Raw genomic sequence first — 18,961 nt, 5'->3', positions numbered from 1 at the left:
CTACTTTACCAAGCATGATGTCCTTCTCCAGGGACTGGTCCCTCCTGATAACATGTCCAAAGTATGTTAGATGTAATCTTGCCATCCTTGCTTCTAAGGAGCATTCTGGTTGTACTTCTTTCAAGACAAATTTGCTTATTCTTTTGGCAGTCCCTGGTATATTCAATATTCTTCGCCAGCACCGTAATTCAAAGGCATCAATTCTTCTTTGGTTTTCCTTATTCATTGTCCAGCTTTTGCATGCACATGAGGCGATTGAAAACACCGCGGTTTGGATCAGGCGCACCTTTGTCTTCAAGGTAACATCTTCGCTTTTCAACACTTTAGAGAGGTCTTTTGCAGCAGATTTGCCCAGTGCAATGTGTTGTTTGATTTTTTGACTGCTGCTTCCATGGGGGTGTCATAGATTCCCTTTATTGGCTTGGGCAGTTTCCTTCTATTTCTGTTTTGCAGACAATTGTTCTCAGGAATTGATGTTATATTTTCCTCAAACCCTTTTCTTATTATATTGAGATGATCATAAGCATTTTAATTTTCACTTTATTAATATGGTGATTTACATTAATTTATTTTTAAACGTTAAATCTAAACCTGTATTCCTGGGATCATATCACACTGGTCATGATACATTATCCTTTCCATGTACGATTGGATTCAATTTGCTAAAATTTTGTATGAATGTTTGTATATTGTATGTATTTTTTTTTTTTGTAATTATCTTTTTTCTGAAATTGCCCTCATAGAATATGTTAGGAAGTAGTCCCTCTGCTTCAATTTTCTGGAAGTGTTCATGTAGAATTGGTACTATTTCTTCAGTAAATGTGTTGCAGAATTCATTGCTGCAGACTTCTAGGCCTGGAGTTCACTTCATGGGAATGTTTTTACTATACATTCAAATTAATATATATATTCAGTTACCACTTATTTCTTCTAAACTGTGGTGGTTCATGTATTTCTATGATTTTTTTTCCATTTCTTATAAGTTGTTGACTCTACAGTCATAATGTTGCTTATAATACTCCCTTCCTATCCTTTTAATATCTGTAGCATCTGTAGTGCTTGCTGAAAGTGAAGAGGACTGGAAGCACTTACTGATGACGATCAAAGACTACAGCCTTCAGTATGGATTACTCCTCAACATAAAGAAAACAAAAATCCTCACAACTAGACTAATAAGCAACATGATGATAAATGGAGAAAAGATTGAAATTGTCAAGCATTTAGTTTTACTTGGATCCGCAATGAACGCCCATGGAAGCAGCAGTCAAGAAATCAATGTATTGCATTGGGCAAATCTGTTGCAAAAGACCTCGTTCAAGTGTTAGAAAGCAAAGATGTAAACCTTGAATACTAAGGTGTGCCTGACCCAAGCCGTGGTATTTTTGATTTCCTGATATGCATGTGGAAGTTGGACAATGAATAAGGAAGACCAAAGAAGAATTGTTGCATTTGAATTATGCCGTTGACAAAGAATATTGAATATACCATGGACTGCCAGAAGGACAATCAAGTCTGTCGTGGAAGAAGTACAGCCAGAATGCTTCTTAGAAACAAGGATGGCGAGACTTTGTTTCACTTATTTTGGACAGGTTATCAGGAGAGACCAATCCCTGGAAAAGGACGTCATGCTTGGTAAAGTTGAGGGTCAGGAAAAAGAGGAAACCCTCAATGAGATGGATTGACACAGTGGCTGCAACAATGGGCTCAAACATAGCAACACTTATCAGGATGGCGCTAGACTGGGCAGTGCTTCTTTTCATTGTACCTAGTGTTACTATGAGTCGGAACCAACTGGATTGCAACTAACAACAACAAGAAGCATCTGTATCGAGGTCTCATTTCTTTTTCTTGTTAATGCTAATTTGACTCTTTATTTCCTGATCAATATGGGTAGAGGTGTATCCCTTTTATTATTCTTTTTAATGATCCAGTTTTGGTTTTACTGATTTTTAGTATTATTTTCTATTTCATTTATTTTGGTTTTATGCTTAATATTTTTGACCTGCTTGCTTTAATTTTCTCTTATTTTCCCAGATTTTATGGAGGTTGCTGAAGTTATTGATTTAAGACGTTTCTCTTTTACTAACGTTGCTGTTGTTGCTGTGTGCATTCAAGTCAATTCAGACTCATAGAACCCCAATGCGACAGAGGAGAACTGCCTGATAGGGTTTCAAAAATTATAATCTTTATGGGAGCAGATCGCCAGGTCTTTTCCCTTGTGGAGAGGCTGATAGGTTTGAACCAGCAACCTTCACATTAGTAGCTGAGTGTTTAACCATAGCGCCACCATGGCGCCTTCTTTCTTAGTAGAGATGTTTAATGCTATAAGTAGCTTCATAACTGCGGCATTAGTGGTATCCATAAATTTTGATATGTTCTATTTTTGTGTACATTCAGTTCAAAATATTTTCTAATTTCCATTTTGCCATTTTCTTTGACCCATAAGTTATTCAGAAATGGGTTATTTAGTTTTCAAACATTCGAGGATTATCTAATTATCTTTCACTTATTGATTTCTAATTTAAATGTATGTTTTCTGAGAAGGTATTTTTTATTTATCTATTGAATCATTTTAAATTTATTAGGACTTGTGTTATGTCCCAGGATATGATCCATCTTGGAAAATGTTCTATGTGCACTTCAGGAAAATGTATATTCTACTTTACTTGGGTGGAAAATTCTATAAATAAGTATCAGTCAAGTTGGCTGGGTGGTATTGTTCTGCTGTTCTCTTGCTGATGGTATGTGTACTTGTTCTGGCAATTACTGAGAGTTACTGTTTTTTCCAAGTTTAATTATGGATTTTTTCTATAGCTCCTTGCACTTTGTTTTTACTGATAGTGTTACTTTTTTTTTTTCTCAAATCCCATATTAACTTGTTATTACTTATGTTTTGTCATTATTTTCCTATCTTCTAAAGAGATATAAATAATAAGAAAAAGTCTTATGCATTAACCTATGTGATTACTATTTCCAATACTCTTCATTCCTTTGTTTAGATCCACGTTTTCATCTGGTACAATTTTCCTTTTTCCTGAAGGACATGCTTTAACATTTATCTTAGTGCGGGTCTTCAAGAAATACGTTCTTTCAGCTTTCCTTTATGGAAAAATACCTTGTTTTCAGCTTTTTTTCAGTGGATATTCTAGGTTGACAGTTCCCCTCTTCCCTAGTACTTTAAAGATGTTGCACTGTCCTCTTGCCTGCATGCTTTCTAGGAAGAAATCTGCTGTAATTCTCATCTTTGTTCTTCTCTACATAAAGTGTCTTTTCTTTGGCTGATTTCAAGATGTTTTTATCTCGTTATCCCTGGCTTTGAACAATTTTATTTAGATGTGTTTTGGATCAATTTTCATCATATTTCTTGTGTTTAGGATTTGTTGAGCTTTGTATCTGTGGGATTATAGTTTTCATAAAATTTGGAAAATAATATTGGCCATTATTATATCAATATTTTGCTACCTCTCCTCCACTCTTTTGGTATCTCCAAGTACACACGAATTAGCATGGTTAAAGTTCTTCTACCTCCTACTGGTGCTGTTTGACATTTTCCTTTTTTTCTCCCAGTGTTACTTTTCTGATTGTTTCTATTGTTATATCTTCAAGTTCCCTAATCATTTATGTTGCCATGCTAGTATGTTATTAATCTCATCCAGTGTATTGTTCATCTCAGACTATGCATATTTTTCATCCCTAAAATTCAATCTGGGTCTTTTAAAAGATATAAGTTTCTACTTAACTTCTTGAACATATGGAATACAGACATAATTTTTCTTCCTTTGTCTTTGACTGCTAATTCTAACATCCGTGCTAGTTCTGTGTAGGTCAATTGTTTTATTTTTCTCCTCATTATGGGGAGAAAAATGTTTCCTTGCTATTCTGCATACCTGATAAACTTCATTTAGATGCTCAACATTGTGAATTTTATCTTTTTGGATGCTAGTTATTTCAACATTCCTATAAGGATGTTTCAGCTGTGTTCTGGAATGCAGTAAGCTGGGACCATCACAGGGCTCCCCTCTGGTTTGTTCCCAACCTTTCAAGGATACCTATTTATTATTTTCTGGTGTTCAGTATCTTTAAACTACTCTTCTGTATATTTTTTTCCAATTTTTTTTGTTGCTTTAGGCAGAGAATAGATCTTGTTCTTGTGATTCCATCTTGGGAGAAAGTGGAAATCTCATTTAAATAGTTTTTAACACCTGAAAATTTGTAAGGATATAGCACATAAACATTCAGTTATTTCAAAGGTGAGATTTTATTTCTGTTATGAAAGTTACCTAATAAGTAATTATACATACATCTGTGAATTTGATTTGTGTGTCTCTTCTGCTGCTATTTATGAATCTATACAAAGATTTAGATGCAGGAAAGAAAAATCATATCTAAAATTAGGCAGAAGTGTTAGTGTTGTTAAATCAGAGGACAGACCTTTAAAATAAGCTAACAGAAAGAAGAGTTAGAAATTGTATTAATGGTCACAGTCAAGAATGGTTTAAATTAAAGCCTGTTGTACATTTGAGGAGGGGCATTGTTAGACAAGAACGATATTGCTCTAACTGTGCTTTCTAAATTGGCAGGTAAGTATAAGACTAGAAAAGGAAAGGAACTAAAGAGGCCTGTGTCTTACGTGAGGAACCCTGGTGGTGTAGTGGTTAAGTGCTTGACTTCTAACTGAAAGGTCCACTGTTTGAACCCATCAGCCGCTCCATGGGAAAAAGATGTAGCAGTCTGCTTCTGTAAAGATTTCAGCTTTGGAAACCCTATGGGGCAGTTCTACTCTGCCCTGTAGGGTTGCAATGAATTGGAATTGACTCAACGACAATGGGTTATATCTTACATAATGGGTTATATCTCAATTAACCATCTGTTAGTAAAAATGTTCTTTAGGAGATGTACAGCATTTTAGGAGGGTGTCTGATGGAACATCAGAGATTCAATTATCTACTATGTGGGCTTGCTCTAATGGTTATTCCCCAGGCAACCAATTTACAAGATTTTAAAATTATCAAAGTTATTAGAAGAACATTTATTAGCTCATTTGGTTGGGTTAGGTATTAATGATATTTAGACCCTTTGAAAGATGTTACTATTGAATATTTGATTTTCCTCTGCTTTGAGGTATTACAGGTACACATTTCTTGAACACTTGTAGTTACATGTGGACCTATGACTAGTTCTCATCAATATGGAAAGCGGAAGTGATATGTGTTACTTTTTGTCCAAAGTATTTAATTTTCATTGTGAGGCCCTTTAATTCTCTCATCTCTTGTTATGAAAACTAAAAAAGGATCCTTGTTTTTAAATGGAGTCAAACCTTGAAGCATTCTGAATCACTGAATACATGCATGATAATAATTGCATTGAAAATTTTCCTGGACTCACTGTGGATTTTGCATGGGGGAAATAACTTTTATTTTGTAAAAACCAAGCCAAACCCATTGCTATTGAGTAAATTCTGATTCATAGCAACCCATGTGTTACAGAGCAGAACTGCTCTGTAGGGTTTTCTTGGCTGTAATCTTTACAGAAGCAGATCACCAGTCCTTTCTTGTGCAGAGCCTCTGGGTGGGTTCATACCATCAACCTTTAGGTTAGTGGCCAATCACAAACCATAAACCACGTTTTATAGAACTACCTAGCCAATTCTAACTAATATAGACTCGTGTGTTCTAGATCTGTGATCTGAGCACAGATAAAATAATATGATTATTATGGAAATGTTGCACATATGGTTGTAACCAGTATGAACCAAGCAGTAGAATTTCTAATTAAATAACTTGAATAAGATCTAAACCTGAAAATCCGTCAGTTTGTTTCCGATCCTAATTAATGGCAAAGACATTTAACAAATATATGATGAGTAGCATTTTTAGTTTACTGGGCTTTATTATTAACATATGTGTCCCCAAACATTATTTACATTTTTACTGAATGTATCAACACTGCCATATATCTGTCACAGTGTTCTGCTAATAGTTGACAACACAACTCATGGTTGTTAATTGAGAAATAAAGATGTCGTCACTATGGAGGGAGGTTTTAATTCCCTAGGAAGCTAATGCTAATATAAGCCAATCATCTGGCTTGGATTTAGGCGCATATAACAGAGATCTTAGAGAGGCTTAAAAATAGAAATTATTTATTTTTTACACATAACAAAACGTTTGCAATTAATCAGTTACAATAGACTTAATGATGTGTGGGTTAGTATCTCTGTGATTCTATTGGCCCATCTATCTTTATCAGTAGAATTCTGCCACCAAGCTAAAAATGAAGGCATCATTCAAGACAGGAAGAATTGAGATAAAGTGGAGAAGTTATATCCACTCATTGAAGTTGTGTTTCTGACGCTTTTAAGTGCTTCTTCTTTGTTCATACAATCAGCCACTTCTGATCACTCTTATCACAGATTTTCTGGAATCCTTCATTGTGGTCCTCCTCCAGCCAACAGACTATTGTCTATAGTCGGTTGCTCAACAATCTCAAATGGTCACTTCCAGCTAGGGATGCTGGAAATAAACAGCCTTTTCATTTCCTAGTCCCCATTTTGGAGTAAAGTAAGGGAAAACTTGTTGTGAAATGTTTTTTGGTCAACCAGCTAGAATGTCTGCTGTAGCTAATATTTAAATTTCATAGATGTCATTTTCTGTATTAGGCATTGTCATGGATCGAATTATGTACTCCAAAAAATGTGTGTATCAATTTGGCTAGGCCATGATTCACAGTATTGTGTGGTTGTCCTCCATTTTGTGACTGTAATTTTATGTTAAAAGGATGAGGGTGAGATTGTAACGCCCTTACTAAGGTCACATCCCTGATCCAATGTAAAGGGAATTTCCCTGGAGTGTGGCCTGCACCACCTTTTATCTTACAAGAGATAAAAGGAAAGGGAAGGGAGCAGAGAGTGGGGGACCTCATAACACCAAAAAAGAAGCACCACAAGCAGAGCATGTCCTTTGGACCCGGGGTTCCTGCGTTTAGAATCTCCTAGTCCAGGGGAAGATTGATGACAAGGAACTTCCTCCAGAGCCTACAGAGAGAAGGCCTTCCCCTGGAGCTGATGCTCTGAATTTGGACTTCTAGCCTACCAGACTATGAGAAAATAAATTTCTCTTTGTTAATGCCATCCACTTGTGTGGTATTTCTGTTATAGCAGACTAGATGACTAAGACAGGCATCATTTAACCCTCCTGAACTTATGTTATGTGAGAAGTATGACCCAGATTTTACAAATGTATATTGACACTTAGATAATTTCAGTTACTTGCCAAAGTCACACAAACTAACCATAAGTATACTAATGAAATGGCATGGTCCTCCAAAGTAAACATACTATTTCAAACTCTAGCTCTCAAGGTTTGATCTTTATCGATGTTGGAATACAAAGAGTACCTGTTTACAGGAATTTTTATATGCACATACTGACTAAATCTGAGTGAAATATTGAAATGCATTTTTCTCAATGTACTTTGCTTATGATCAAAACAAAATAAATTTAAAAATCACAACATCACTAACACAAAAAGCATCAGACTGCTTCATATTGTTCTCTCAAGAACTTCATTCTCTGGCCTTTAGCTGTAGTAATAATACATAATGTCTTCAGGGTTTTACACTGTCCATCACCGTCAGATCATAGACACATCTTGGTCAGAGCTACCTCATTTCTTACTGCCAGTCCTTCATGGGCGTCTTTGACTGTTGTATTAGTTTTCCTGCAAACTCAATCATATTCATTCACTTGAAGCTGTGCTTCTGACACTTTTAAGGGCTTCTCATCTGCTCATACAATTGCTGCTGTGTGCTCTGGTGTTGTTCAGAGTTTCTATGGTGTCCAAACCAAGATACATTTTAATGATCTTCGGATTCAAGAGTACTTGACAACAAATAACCACTTCCTGTAAAACCAAAAAAGAAAAAAAAAAAAAAAAAATTGCCATCGACTTGATTCTGATTCATAGTGATCCTATAGGACAGAGTAGAACTGCCCCATAGGGTTTCCATGGCTATAAATCTTTATGGAAGCAGACTGCCATGTTTCTCTCCCAAGTCGTGGCTGGTGGGTTCGAACTTTGGGTTACCAGCTTTAACCACTGTGCCACCAGGGCTCCCCCTACTTCCTATTAGCACTCATGTGGCTAATTACTCATTGAGTAAAAGTGAGGTTAGGAAAAATGTGAATTCTATGCAATCTGATCTAGTCAGAGTAAGCTATACATGGCTTAACCAATGAAACAATTCTTGCTTGTGATATTTTTTCTATAGATTCATCAACACTTACCTCTAGATTGGCTGATTATAGTCACAAGTCTGTGAGAGAATCACTTAGAACTAGTCTTCTTTAGATTACTTTAATATCCTACTTTCCCATGGCCTCATCATCAATTAATATATTCACATTTCTTTTTGGAATTGGGTAATGGCAAGGCACTTTTGATATTACCTGATCTAAGCTGCTATTATAAAATATGTTTCTGGATCACCATTCCCTCTTCCTCCAAGCCTCATTCCATACTCAACCTATGCATTTGGGCACTATTTGCTCTCCTTTTTTGTTCTTTTTACATACTCACTAGACTCCCCCTCTCTTTCATGTGTTATCAATAATGTTTGTTGAACATGTATATATGACAGTTGTGCTAAGATTTAAGCAGAGAAATGAGTTAAATAGGAAAACTCAGTCATTGGAGGAGGGAGTTGAGTGCAGATAAGTGTTACAGATGATATCATAGAGGTTTGCATTATGTACCAATGGGGCAAAAGAAAGGAGTGTTCAAATAGTTTTGGAGAATTAAAGATAATACATAGTGCATGGGAACAACACTTAATCTGTGATTTATTCTTGAGGAAGAGGAAATAAAAAATAAATAAATGTTTCCCAATCAGAAAGAATAGTATAGGAATAGGATAGAAAGTAGGAAACTGCCTGATATTTTTTGCCCGGTGTTGTTAGGTGCGGTGGAGTCGGTTCCCACTCACAGTGACCCTGTGTACAACAGAACAAAACACTGCCTGGTCCGGCGCCATCCTCACAATCGTCGTTAGGCTTGAGCCTGTTGTTGCAGCCACTATGTTAATCAGCCATGGGTGACCCTGCCGGTATTTGAATACTGGTGGTGTAGCTTCAAGCATCACAGCAACACACAAGCCCCCACAGTTCGACAAACTGATAGACGCGTGGGGGATTTTTTGCTTGCTACAGACATAATAGATTCTTTTTTTTTTCATTTGTTGTGCTTCAGGTAATAGTTTAAAGTGCAAATTAGTTTCTTATTCGAAAATTTATAAAAATTTGTGTTGGCACTCTCCGCTTTTCCTTCCCCACTCCAGTTCCCAGATATAATAAATTCTTCATTGACAAAGTTATGTCCACAGATTTTTGTAAAATTACAAATATGCTTACAGAATTATGTTATTTACTTTCATCAGTGAGGAGGCTTTTTTTTTTTTTTCCAAAAACTGACACTCGTTTAGAAATAGTTTCAAAAATTACACTTTTTATTTTTAAACATTTTTATACGTATAGTAAATTTTTTAATATTCTACTTGACCTAACTTTTTTTCTTTCTGTTTATGAAACATTGCTTTTACTTAATACCCATGTCACCCCTTGGAGTTGACTTTATTCTGAGGACACCATTGAACACAAAAGAAAATTGTTATCCCTTTTTGAGGTATTACTGCATTTTTCTGTGCCCGTCACCATGCTAAGAGTATTATGCTGCAGCTCCACTGACCTTCTTTTTCTTTTTCTGACATGTCAAACTCAATCCTACTTTCAGGCTCTTGCCCTTGCTGTTCCTAAGCCTCGAATGTTTAACCCATGAACTTTGCAAATCCAGCTCCTTGACATGCAGTTCTCATCAGATTACCTACTTCAGATCACTTCCCAATCAAATGTAGTCCCCCAGTTCTCTAGTCATCTTTTATTACTTATTCTTATTTGCTCATCTTCATAGCACATAACTAAGATGAACTTTTCTTCACTTATGAATTTACTTTTTACTCCACTAACTAGAATATTTGGAGTCATGAGAGTAGGGCCTATCTATGGCTTCCTCAGTTGCTGCTGTGACTCCAGCTACCAGAACAGGGCCTGGCCTCTAATATTTCTTTTTTTTCCATCTCCTTCCAACCCTAATTTACCTTCATCTCTTGAGTGAAATGGCAGCTCGGTTCCACTGTTACTGGGTGCCAGTGAGACATCAGCTCTGTGGGAAGCCCACCGGAGACATCTCATGCCAGTTTTTGCCCTTGCGTTCAGTGTAAACAACACAACAGCAGCACGGTTCTCCAGGGCAAGAATGAAAAATGGACTAATTCTAGATAGAAATCCAACATCAGTTGTCTGAGAACTTCTGAGGGAAAGTCTACATCAGTTTTGTATAAATGTGTCTGATGTCCCTGGCCCAATATAAGGGACTGATACTGTAGCCAGAGTACTCCTTTCACTGAGATTGAGAGAATATTAGAAGACAAAAGTGTCAGGGGGCCTTTCGTAGGCACTACAGCAGGGGCCACCTGCTTCTACCGATCAGTTGTCTGGGGGAGCAACTTCGTTGTCTTCTACCAAACTCAGTGCCCTTCAGTAACTTGCGGGCTCTCTGAGCTACCTTGGTAGGCTGACAAAGGCATCGTGTAGCCATTAAGCCTTCTCCATCAACCAGAGAGAGAAACATTAGTCTGAGCAAAGTAAGCCCAGGCCTAAAAAACTAGGACTGATAGAAGATAAAATTGAATAAATATACTATTAACAGTAAGAGTATTTAGGAGATATAAATGTTGCCCAAATAAGACTTTCTAAGACCAAACAGCATGGTGCCATGAAAGAGCTAAGCATTGTTTACACCTACATTTACAGGCTGGAAATCCAGTACAGACAATATTTCAGAGCACAGAAAAAGTATAAACATTTGGAAGTCACAAAGATTAGGAAAAATAAAATTAGAGGATAACTCTAGCAGACTTAACACTTAAACAGTAGAAGCTACAGAAAAAGAAAATGGATCAAATGGAGGAGATGCAAATAGTAATCAAGAGAATAATTTAATTTTGCAATGAAGAGAGTCCCATGTCTATAACCATGAAGGAGAAATTAGATAGATAGATAACAGATGGATGATAGCTAGAGAAAAAGAGAGTTTTCTTGATAGAAATCCAATTTTAATTGACAATATTAAATAAATAATCCATTGCAGAAACAAACCAATTCCACAGACAAAAAAGGAAGACAAGGATCTGAAAAATAATATTAATAAATAAAAAATATATATTATATATGTATATATACACATACAAACATAGAGTACATAAAACATCAAAATTACCAATACAACAAACTATATCTTATGATCATAATCATATATACGTATATATAATAATCTGTGATCATCATCTTATACATACATAGATATACCTACACACATACTTAGAGAGAGAACACATAAAACACTGAAATTAGCAATATTAAAAATCAATTCTCTGATTATAATCAAATATAATCAGGCATACATAATAAAAAAATCTACTGATTACAAATTTCAACTCCTGGGAAATTAAGAAACACACAACTAGCTAAAGCTTAAATGAACATGGAAATTCAAACAGAAATCGCAGTAACTGGAAAGTGGATTTTTTGATGACAGAAGAAACTCCTTGTTAGTCAAGCAACCAGAAGAGTGATTCATTTATACACACCAGTCACAAACTTGGCTATTTCAATGTCTGCCTCAGAAAAATTACCAATTTCTACATGCTGTGAGCCTTTGCAATTGGTAACAAAAACGTTGAAAGCAAGACTGGTAAATTCTCAACTGCCAAAGACTTGTGAATGTCAGCGTGTTTGCACCAGAGTTTGCCACAGAGAGAGGGCCCGATTATGACCTGTGAGACTCCACCTCTCACCTCTGCTTCCTAAAACGCACGCCTATCTTGAACCTTTGCTGGGCAGCCAATCATGTGAGTAGGATGGCAATAATTATACCTCAGGGCCTGCTTGTTTGTTGACGGTTCGTGTTGATACACGAATGGGTTAATAGGTTACTTTCAGCCCAATGTATTTGCATTTTAATAGGGAGCTTACTCAAAGAAATTAGTAGAAAATACAAAAGTTTCAGACAGCATGAATCAAAGAGAAGATGATATTTTTTATACACAGACTTTTGGCAAGTTTCAAATTAGTGGGCAGAGACTGAATCTGCCTATTCACTGCATCTATTTCCTAAAATTAATGTCACCAGTACACTAAAAGAGCTAAACCATTAACATGTTGAAGGCACTGAAAGATCATCTGATGAAAGCCATTTTAAATAGGCAATCTTTATGTGATATAAATTATGTGATGTCAATTAGCAATCGAGGGAAACATGTAGCTGTAAATTTAATGTTGAATCTCAGTTCTGATTTTTAGTTAGTGGTTTAGGTTCCCAGATGCTTTCTTGGTAATAGTCTCTTACACTTTGGTTAGTTTATATTGCTTCAGAGGCTGAGAATGGAAAATAGTGAAGGACAAAAGAGAAAACGAGTCACTAAGGAAGCTGACACCTCATTAGCTTTAAAAAATGCAGTCTGCTTTTCCATGAATACCATTAAAGCCCCGAGAAGACTAAAAGGTCCTAGCAAATTCCAGGCAGTGGAAGCAAGTGAAATAGCCCAGCTAGTTCAAAACCACATACCGTACAAATGCTGAATCAAGATTAATTTAACAACCTAGTAAGGTACTGTAGGCCACCCGGTATTTTTTAAGAGAAACTGTTCCTTTATAGGTTTAAATGTTTCGACCTGCTTAATGTCATGAAAATGTTGCAGGTAAAATCATTTCAGCAAATAAATCTGATCAATGTAAGAATACCACTTTCATCAGACATTAATCCCTCAAGCCTCTATTAGGTACCTACTGTGTGCAAAGCAGTATAAGAGGTCAGCTAGGAAACAGACACACACACACACACACACACACACACACACACACACACACATGCAAATACACAAAGAAGAGAAATAGCCCTATTCACAAGCTATGTAACATTGATTGATGAAATACATTGGCTGCACATGAAGTAACCAAAGACTTTAAGCAAATATACGAAAGTGGAAAATATTGTACATAAATAATATATAAATATTGTACATAATACATAAATAATATAAAATAAATATAATTCAAACCCAGAAAATAGAAGTAAGGAAAGCAATCTGCAGAGTAGGAAGAGAGCTGGTTTTGGAATTAAGAAAGCAGGGTTCAGTTCAATTCTCTCTACTGACTTGGTGGGTGACCTTGGTCAAACCAAGCATCTTTCAGTCCAAGTCATTCACATAGCAAGTGCAAGTAATACAATCTCACTCAAAGTATTGATGTAGGGATTAAATGAGGCAATGAATATGCATGTGTTTTACCGACTGTAAATTACCAATAAAGGAAAAGTTTTGTCAGGGTTAGTCATTTTAGTTTGGGCTGGATATTGCTGCTCTTCTCACAGAGGTATTTTCAGAAGGGAACTGGGAGGGGCCTTTGATATCATCTGTTTCTAGAGCTCCGTTTTATAGAAAATTAAACTGTTTTACAGAAAATTAAAATGAACTTTAAGACTCATTTTTAAAATTTAAATTCTGGAACGTAGTAATAACTAAATGCATGTAGCCGTTATTATTACCACTGAAGTTTACTCAGCAAGTTTTTGCAGAATCAACACTTTATGCATTTATTTCTTACTTCGGAGCTACAGTGTTCTGTGGTCCTGCCCCTCACAAAGCTCAAGTTCTAGGGGGAGGGCAAATATTTATATTCTCCAAAACTTACAATGATAAGTACATTGTAATGGTTGTGGTGGTAGACATGAGATGAAAATCACCTAGTTTACATGTATACTTCACCATATATCTGAACACACACTAAGCATGGATTGAATCCTTTTCAGTTAGATAAAATCTTTCCCTTTATATGTAAGCTAGAAATCACTCTTGTCACAAAAATCACAGCCTTCCATTTTGTCTTTAATTGCTTACTCATGGGCAGAAATTACTTAAAGCAAATTGCATCATGAAAAGATAATGTTCGTAATTTTATTATAATATACTGATTATGTTTGCTAAAAAATCACACCAGCCCACAATTATTGACAATAACCAGGCTCTAATAGTCAGAGATTAGATTTCTTGTTATTATATTACTTGAAATCTTGCACACTCTATGAGAAAAGAAGACTTTTATATCTATTTAATCATGTAAGTTTGGCTTGAGCCTAAGGTTACAGTCCTATCAATTCCATCCACAACGAAAGGAATTATCTAGAGAATATTCATGGATCGCAACAACATTTTTTCCTTAGTGCACATAGAAAGTTTTAGTATAGACTTAAGTTTTTACATATTTAATTTATTAATTCTCTGGCCTTATGTTTCTGTTTCAGTCAATGAATATTTATAGTGTTTTTTTTTTAAAAAAAACATACAAATAACAGATTAATTTCCTACTGGTTCATATACAACTGTAAACCTTGCTCTAACAGATAGAGCAGCCTTGGAAATAGTGACTAGTCCACATATCTGTTGTTGTTGTCAGGTATCATGAAGCCAGTTCTGGCTCATGGTGACCCTATGTACAACAGAACGAAACACTACCTGGTCCTGCTCCATCATCACAATCCTTGCTATGCTTGAGCCCATCTTTGCAGCCACTGTCTTAGTCCATCTCGTTGAGGGTCTTCCTCTTTTTTGCTGACCCTTTACTTTACCAAGCATGATGTCCTTCACCAGGGACTGGTACCTCCTGAGAACATGTCCAAAGTATGTGAGATTAGTCTAGCCATCCTTGCTTCTAAGGAGCATTCTGGTTGTACTTCCAAGACAGATTTGTTTGCTCTTTTGGCAGTCCATGCTATATTCAGTATTCTTCACCAACACCGCAATTCAAAGACATCAATTCTTTGGTCTTCCTTATTCATTGTCCAGCTTTCAGATGCATATGAGGTGATTGAAAACATCATGGCTTGGGTCAGGCGCACCTTAGTCTCCAAGGTGACATCTTTGCTTTTTAACACTTTATAGAGGTCTTTTGCAGCAGATTTGCCCAGTGCAATGTGCCCTTTGATTTCTTGACTGCTGACTGATTCCATGAGTGTTGATTGTGGATCCAAGTAAGATGAAGTTCTTGACAACTTCAATCTTTTCTCCATTTATCATGACACTGCTTATTGGTCCACTTGTGAGGATTTTTGTTTTCTTTATGTTGAGCTGTAATCCATACTGAAGGCTGTGGTCTTTGATGTTCATCAGCAAATGCTTCAAGTCCTCTTCAAATTCAGCAAGCAAGGTTGTGTCATCTGCATAATGCAGGATGTTACTGAGTCTTCCTCCAGTCCTGATGACCTGTTCTTCATATAGTCCAGCTTCTAGGATTATTTGCTCAGCATACAGACTGAATAAGTATAGTGAAAGGATACAATCCTGATGCACACCTTTTCTGACTTTAAACCATGCAGTATCCTCTTGTTCTGTTGGAATAACTGCCTCTTGGTCTTTATACAGGTTCTTCATGAACACAATTAAGTGTTCTGGAATTCCCATTCTTCACAATATTATCCATAATTTCTTATGATCTACACAGTCAAATGCCTTTGCATAGTCAATAAAACACAGGTAAACCTCTTTCTGGTATTCTCTGCTTTCAGCCAGGATCCATCTGACATCAGCAATGATATCCCTCATTTCATGTCCTCTTCTGAATCTGGCTTGAATTTCTGGCAGTTCCCTGTGATGTACTGCTGCAGCCACTGTTGAATGATCTTCAGTAAAATTTTAACTCTGTGATGTTAATAATATTCGTTGATCATTTCCGTGGTAGATTGGATCACCTTTCTTGGGAATAGGCATAAATATGGATCTCTTCCAGTTGGTTGACCAGGTAGCTGTCTTTCAGATTTCTTGACATAGATGAATGAGCACTTCCAGCACTGCATCCGTCTGTTGAAACATCTCAATTAATATTCTGTCAATTCCTGGAGTCTTGTTTTTTGCCAATGCCTTCAGTGCAGCTTGGATCTCTTCCTTCAGACTACCATGGGTTCCTGATCATATACTACCTCCTGAAATGGTTGAATGCTGACCAATTCTTTTTGGTATATTGACTCTGTGTATTCCTTCCTTCTTTTTTTGATGCTTCTTATGTCGTTTAATATTTTCTCCCCATAACCCTTCAGTATTGCAACTGGAGGCTTGAATTTTTTCTTCAGTTCTTTCAGCTTGAGAAATGCCTTGCCTGTTCTTCTCTTTTGGTTTTCTAACTCCAGGTCTTTGCACATGTCATTATAGTACTTTACTTTGACTTCTAGAGCAACCCTTTGAAATCTTATGTGCAGCTCTTTTACTTCATCATTTCTTCCATTTGCTTTAGCTACTCGATGTTCAAGTACAAGTTTCAGAGTCTCTTCTGACATCCTTTTTTGTCTTTTCTTTCTTTCTTATCTTTTTAAATTAACTCTTGTTCTCTTCATGTATGATGTCCTTGATGTTATTCCACAACTCCTCTGGTCTTTGGTCATTACTGTTCAACACATCAAATCTATTCTTTAGATGGTCTCTAAATTCGAGTGGGATATACTCAAAGTCGTACTTTGGCTCTAATTTGTTCTAATTTTCTTCGGCATCAGCTCAAACTTACATGTGACAATTGATGGTCTGTTTCGAAGTTGGCCCCTAGCCTTGTTCTGACTGATGATGTTGTGCTTTTCCATCATCTTTTTCCACAGATGTAATCGATTTGATTCCTGTATATTCCATCTGGCGAGGCCCTTGCATGTAGTCACCATTTATGTTGTTGAAGAAAGGTATTTCCAGTGAATAAGTCATTGGTCTTGCAAAATTCGATCATTCGAATTCCAGCATTGTTTGTATCACCAAGGCCATATTTTCCAACTACCAATCCTTCTTTGTTTCCAACTTTCACCTTCCAATCACCAGTAATTATCAATGCATCCTGATTGCATGTTCAATCAATTTCAGGCTGCAGAAGTTGGTAAAAATCTTCAGTTTCTTCATCTGTGGCCTTAGTGGTTGATGCATAAATTTGAATAACAGTCGTATTAACTGGTCTTCCCTGTGGGTATATGGATGTTATCCTATCACTGACGGCGTTGTACTTCAGGATAGATCTTGAAATGTTCTTTTTGACAATGAATGCAATGCCATTCCTCTTCAAGTTTTCATTCCTAGCATAAGTAGACCATATAATTGTCTAATTCAAAATGGCCAATACCAGTCCATTTCAGCTCACTAATGCCTAGGATATAGACGTGTATGCATTCCATTTCATTTTTGATGATTTCCAATTTTCCTAGATTCATACTTTGTACATTTCACATTTAGTTATTAATGGATGTTTGCAGCTGTTTCTTCTCATTTTGAGTCGTGGCACATCAGCAAATGAAGGTCCTGAAAGCTTGACTCTATCCATGTCATTAAGGTCAACTCTACCTTGAGGAGGCAGCTCATCCCCAGTCATCTTTTGAGTGTCTTCCAACCTAAGGGACTCATCTTCTGGCACTCTATCAGAAAATGTTCCACTGCTATTCATAAGGTTTTCACTTTCTAATTCTTTATAGAAGTGGACCACCGGCTCCTTCTTCCTAGTCTGTGTTAATCTGGAAGCTCAGCTGAAACCTGTCCACCATGGGTAACCCTGCTGGTATTTAAATACTGGTGGCATAGCTTCCAGCATCAGAGCAACAGGCAAGCCCCTACAGTATGACAAACTGACAGATGCATGGGGGAGTACACTTATCTAGGGATCTTAAAAGAAATAATGAGCAGTTCCAAAGGAAAATGACCAGTGTACCTAAAAGAAATGTAGTGTATTCTATCTCAAATAAGTATAGTTTTCATCTGGCTTTTACGGGCATCAGTTTCATAAATAACTTTTGTATGTAGATATAAGGAATGGTAGAAAGAGGTACTGCTCTTTACAGAGAAATTCCTGTATTCTTCTTATGAATTAAATATTAAAAAGAACAAAAGACAATTGAAAGTATGAAAACATGATTGTGTGTATAACAAACAAACATTTCACTGGAACATTTAAATGTGATGGATTATTATCTCAACCCCAGAAACAATCTATACTACCATTTTCCTGTATTTATTTTTTTCTTTTAAAAAGAAAACTAATAAGTAATTTTCATAATTCTCATATACTTTTTTTTATTTCAATGAATACTTTCATAAATTGTTGTTAACTGTTACAGAAATGCAGATTTGTTCATTTACATGTCATTACATTTGTATCTTTTTATGTGTTTGGGTTTCCTTACTTTCTTGAACCCAAGGACATGTCCCGGTTTATGAGAGATACATCCCAGATAAATATGTATAGGCCTTATTTTGCTTTACCATCTTTATCATAATTTCCTTTATCTTTCATTTTCTCATGTTCTGGTGGCTCTACGGAAGCAAAGTTGACTATCAAGCAAGATTTGTTCCTTTTTTCTCTTCCTAACTCTTTAATAAGGGTGCCCTTGTGGGGCAGTGGTTAAAGAGCTTGGCTGCTAACTGAAAGGTCAGCAGTCCAAGCCCACCAGCTGCTCCACTGGAGAAAGATGTGTTAGTCTGTTTCCGTAAAGATTTACAGCCCTGGAACTCTATGGGGCAGTTCTACTCTGTCCTATAGGGTCACTATGAGTCCGATTCAACTTGTCAACAGTGGGTAACCCTTTAATTGAATCATTATCACAACACAGGGAAAGAGCTTTGCCCAGAGAGTATTAAGAGAGCAGAAGGATCTCAGAGCATCATTAGTATCCTGAATCACACTAGGAAACACTACCATAGATGACTGGAAGGAACAGGTATTGACAAAATGAGCAGGAGTTTCTACTGAAAGAGAGTAGAGACTACAATAGACCTCAAAGGGCTATAAAAAGCCAAGTATGAGAAAATAAGTAGAAGAGTGGTGAGTAACACCACTCTA

This window comes from Trichechus manatus, unplaced genomic scaffold, assembly GCF_000243295.1.
Source record: "Trichechus manatus latirostris isolate Lorelei unplaced genomic scaffold, TriManLat1.0 scaffold00025, whole genome shotgun sequence".
NCBI lineage: Eukaryota > Metazoa > Chordata > Mammalia > Sirenia > Trichechidae > Trichechus > Trichechus manatus.
The sequence above is the reverse complement of the archived record's forward strand: the minus strand, read 5'-3'. Positions refer to the sequence as shown.